The sequence below is a fragment of the Nicotiana tabacum genome, chromosome 8 (assembly GCF_000715075.1).
Source record: "Nicotiana tabacum cultivar K326 chromosome 8, ASM71507v2, whole genome shotgun sequence".
NCBI classification, from domain to species: Eukaryota; Viridiplantae; Streptophyta; class Magnoliopsida; order Solanales; family Solanaceae; genus Nicotiana; species Nicotiana tabacum.
Window position 1 is genome coordinate 175,069,596 of NC_134087.1, and position 5,540 is coordinate 175,075,135.

General features: G+C 33.4%; 1 non-coding gene across 1 annotated transcript; it reads right to left on the reverse strand.

The window, feature by feature from the left end:
- Window positions 1-3,069: 3,069 nt before the first annotated feature.
- On the reverse strand, window positions 3,070-3,143 carry TRNAI-UAU (transfer RNA isoleucine (anticodon UAU)). Its single transcript has one exon. It is a non-coding gene; the product is annotated as a tRNA-Ile (tRNA).
- Window positions 3,144-5,540: the final 2,397 nt, after the last annotated feature.

Consider the following 5,540-nt stretch of genomic DNA (forward strand, 5'->3'; position numbering starts at 1 on the left):
ATATCGCTTATGGTGTCCTATGAAAAAGAAAGTAATATTCAGCAGGGATGTTACCTTTGATGAATCTATGGTAAATAAGGTAACAGAAGATACCAAACAAAATAAAGGTGCTTCTAAGCAGGTGGAGTTTGAGGGAAAATTTATTTTTCCTACACAAGAAGCAGAGGAGGAAACAAATGAAGATTACCCTCTGGAAGGAGAGCCAGTAGAGGAGATTCCAACTCAGGAACCTCAACAACAACTTGAATCAATAGCAACCAGCATGCCAAAAAGAACAATAACGAAACCTGTTCGTCTCATAGAGACGGTTGCTTGTGCAACCTCAATTGTAGCTGATGATGTTCCTACCACTTATAAAGACGCAGTCCAAAGTTCAGAAGAAGAAAAGTGGAGGATTGCCATGAATGATGAAATACAGTCCATTCATCAGAATCATACATGGAGATTGGCCAATCTCCCGAAGGGAAAGAAAGCAATTGGGTGCAAATGGGTATTTGCAAAGAAGGAAGGATTTCCTAACCAAGTAGATGTTCGCTACAAAGCAAGATTGGTGGCCAAAGGATATGCTCAAAAGGAGGGAATTGATTACAATGAAGTATTTTCTCCAGTTGTAAAACATTCCTCCACTAGAATTATGTTGGCTTTGGTAGCACAATTGGATTTGGAACTAGTTCAGATGGATGTAAAAACTGCGTTTTTACATGGAAACTTGGAGGAGGAAATCTACATGACTCAGCCAGAAGGATTCAAAGTTGCTGGAAAAGAAAATATGGTATGCAAACTTAAAAAATCGTTGTACGGATTGAAACAATCTTCTAGACAATGGTACAAGCGATTTGACGAGTTTATGTTGCGGCAAGGGTACAAGAGAAGCAAATACGATCATTGTGTGTATTTGCGCAAGCTTAAAGATGGTTCCTTTGTATATCTTCTCCTATACGTTGATGATATGTTGATAGCTTCCAAGAATTCGGAAGAAATTGATAAATTGAAGAATCAACTGAAGAAGGAGTTCGAGATGAAGGATCTGGGTGAGGCAAAGAAAATTCTTGGCATGGAGATAATTAGAGATAGACGTTCAAAGAAACTCTGTTTATCTCAGAAAGAATATTTGAAGAGAGTACTACAACGTTTTGGCATAGATGACAAGACTAAGCCAGTTAGTACTCCACTTGCTCCCCATTTTAAGCTAAGTACTACTATGTCGCCAATGGATGAAGCTGAACGAGAGTATATGTCAAAGGTACCATACGCAAATGTTGTTGGTAGCTTGATGTATGCAATGGTTTGCACAAGGCCTGACATTTCACAAGCTGTTGGAGTTATTAGCAGATATATGCACAATCCAGGGAAGGAGCATTGGCAAGCTGTGAAGTGGATTCTACGGTATATTCATAATACTGTAGATGTCGGGTTAGTTTTTGAGCAGGAAGACAATCAGTTTGTAGTTGGATATTGTGACTCAGATTTTGCGGGTGATATGGACAAACGAAGATCAACTACTGGTTATGTGTTTACTTTTGCAAAGGCACCAGTTAGTTGGAAGTCTACTTTGCAGTCAACAGTTGCTTTGTCTACAACAGAGGCAGAGTACATGGCTATTACAGAGGCTGTGAAAGAGGCAATTTGGCTTCAAGGATTGCTAAAGGAGCTTGGTGTTGAACAAAAAGGTATCACAATTTTTTGTGATAGTCAAAGTGCTATTCAATTAGCGAAGAACCAAGTTTATCATGCAAGGACGAAGCATATTGATGGTCGGTATCATTTCGTACGAGAAATCATAGAAGAAGGTGGAGTCACGGTGAAAAAAATTCATACTACGGAGAATCCTGCTGATATGCTGACAAAGGTGGTGATTGCGGTCAAGTTTCAACATTGTTTGGATTTGATCAACATTGTTGAACACTGAAGATTGAAGATGAAGACACAACCAAAATTTGTTATAGAGAGAAAATTGAAGACGTGGAATTTTTGCCAAGGTGGAGATTTGTTGAAATGTCAAATATTTCAGCTTCCCACATCGGTGGGTTAGCAATAGTTGGGGGGATTTTCCCCTATAAAAGAAGGCTTAATGTTTAGGATTTATACACACCTCTCATTTGCCTTCTCATCTGTTTAAGGCATTTGTATCTTCTCTCTTTAGTATTATTTCACTTGTATTTTTGGAGTGGAATAAAATATTGGTTGTGTCCGAGGAGTAGGCAAAATTAGCCGAACCTCGTAAATTCTGGTGTTCCCTTTATTGTTGCTTTACTGTCTTATTTATTATTTGGTGGCTGTCATAATTTTTGGTATAGTAGTTGTGACTTATTCACACTATATACATTTGGCTTCCGCAATATTTTGAACTTCCAAGACGGTAAGCACAAAATATATTTTCACGTTTCAATCAAACGTTACTCCTATACACATTTGTACATGAAACAATTTAGAACAAACTGAAGGTAGAACCACTAGAGTGGATCAAACCATAAACATGATTAACATAGTTATCATTTTAAGACTTGTTTTCTGTTAATTTTTATATTATATTATAAACACATTTGTTTAATATTTATGTTGCTTTTAAAAGTTTATCCTCTTTGCGAGGAACATGCGCAATGCGTTACATTAAGACTAGTAAGTCATAAATTAGTCAGTTTGAGAAGTAGATTGCACATCGATATAGAACCCGATCTCGAACCGCTGTAAGAGCATGTCATTGCCTATAATTTCTTGAATTGTCAAATTAATTTACCTTTGGTTTATTTCTTCCAGATTCTTATGTTGATTAGCTATAAAGATATGGAGCTAATATTTATCAATTGGGAAAAGGAGAACTTGTTTTGTTGACTACATGTGGTACTATGAAATTAATTATTTTGCTAAAGGTTTCCTTAGTTGAGTATCTATAAAGATATTTGATTGATTTATAGGTGTGGAATTAACTTTTAAATGAATTGCATTTTTGGACAGAAAATATGGTTTAACCCAATTTTGTCCAGCAGGAAGGGGGAAAAAAAGGAATAAAAGTACTCTAAATAAAGAAAAATAAAACCAAAAGGGCAAGGTATATTAATTATTAGGAGTTGGTCCCGGCGGGGCTCGAACCCGCGACCTTCGGCTCATAAGACCAACGCTCTAACCAACTGAGCTACGGGACCAAGAATTGGCATATTATTGTCACAAATTATTTACAACAATAAATCGCAAATATTATCGTATCCTTCCAGTTCCTTGGTTTCAGTTTTTTATTTTTTTTGGTATTTTCATGTTTTTGTGCTTTAAGGTTGTTGTACTTGATGAATTTGTGTTCGTACTTTCCCCTTAATGAACAAAAAAGCCCACCTCAATTATTTATTTAATTCATTTCGTATACACTAAAGATGTAGTGCTCTTCATAGGTGTTATCGACAACCTAGCAATTCTTTTATCTCCGTTTTTGGTGCGGAAGTATTTGGTCGTTAGGATTTTCTTTTCGTAATCTGCAAAAAAGAAATGCAAAATTTATGACCTATACAACCACATGGTAGTAATATTTAACCAAAATGCTTTCATTTTTTGGAACATATATATTTTATGAGTCTTACAAGAGTTCCTCTTTTGAAGTTTCTCAAATTGATGTTCCAAAGAAGTATTGGTAGATGTCCAAACTATACATTTGAGAATATCAGTTCCATCAAGTGATTGGAAAAGAGAAAGTCGATTCGAAATACTGAAATCATTTTTCTCAAGTGTTTGGTGAAACATTATAGCTTTTAAGACAGATAAAGTAATAAAGGCTGAACCAAAAATCATTCTAGCTCTTATCTCCTATCTTATTTGATATAGTTCTAAAATCTATCGTTTCCAGAAAGAAAGGAAAAAGAAGTCAAACTAAGTATATCTATGATAGGGATGAGGTGGGCTTTTGGCCCATTGGGTAAATTTCACAAATGGTCATATACATATTTTATATATTTTTTGGTTAGCGAATGAAATTAGTTTCCGTCAACCGATCAATTTTATATTTTTTTTTAAAATATGAATGACCCAACTCAACCTGACTCAATACTCATATACATAGATTAAACTAATATTAAAAGTGAATCATTCTCCCACAAAAAAATTTGTTCGGAATGCATGAGATTCTAATAAAAAAAGAAAGAAATAAAAGGTATAATTAAAGAGAGCTTTAAACAAAAATGCTACTATCAATTTGAATGAAAATCTTAAAAAAAAAAGGTATCATGTTTTGGAAGACTAACTTTTAGTATTATTTTAATTCATATATATATATATATGAGTATTGGGTTGGGTGGGTCAGGCTGGTTTGGACCATTCCTATTATAAATTAGATTATTATTTATTAGACTGAAAATAAAAAAGAAAGAATCGTGGAATAAAAAAAAACTATATAAAAGTTATATTTTCCGGTCTTTATGATTTTTGTGTGAGTTAGTAAGAGCCTTATGATTTTTGTGTGAGAAAACAAAATTATATGACTTTGATATTATATGATCGTTTGTGAAATTTACTCCCAATTGTTGCTAAATTTTAATTCTGATCATTGCAATGTGTGAATAAATACATTTACCTTCAATTACTATAAAAAAATATGCTGGGAGATTTTTTTGTTTGTTGATATTTTTGATCAGAATTCTTAACAGGAAAAATTTACTTATAACTAGTGTTTGCACGGACTAGTAGTATACAATGAGAGGGTATCCAAAATTCTGTACACTATCAATATATTTATTTCAGTAGATATAATATCTCATTTTCAAGTTACTAATTGTTTTTATTACCTATAGTTGTTTTTTATGATAATATAAAATTCTTTATACAATTATTATAGAGAAGTTAAACTAAATTAACACGACGCAAAAACCTGTTATAATTTTCTCATTTTTTCTCAGGCAGATGAAAAACGTATTATAATTTCTCTGATAATTTAAAGTTAAGTATGTGAATTCATGGATCCATATATCAACCCACAACTAAACTGAGGGAAAAAGATAAGGATGATTTATGTATCTTGCAAATAAATGGGGAAATTTGAAAAATCTATAAAACTGCATCGAAAGAATTCAGAGGTGATACTGAACAAAATGACTTTCGACCAAAATCCTCATTTTGGATGTTTCCTAATTATTTCCTATATTATGGTTATTGGAATTTTGAATTTCAAAAAATAGTATTAGTTCATTTATTTCTGTCAAAAGAATTTGAAGAAATCTAATGATAACAAGATTGAGTATTGGTGTTTGGACAGAAAATATCTTTCGAAAAGAGTTTATAAAGCCCAAAACTGTTTTGTCGATGTGAATTCGAATCCTTTCATAAAAAGAAAATAACATAACATATTTACACGAAATGAAAGTTAAATGCCTTGTTTTCAAAAAAATCTATTTGCTCAAAAAATTCGGGTACAGGCTAACGCTTTCCCCGACTTTGTTTGCTATTACGCTTGAGCCCTCAGGTCTAGAGTAGTCGACTTAAGAGGCTCGTATCAACGTTTAACTATAATGTCCGAACCAGTTTGCGCATACTTTAAAATTTGCTTATATTGGTGGAGCATA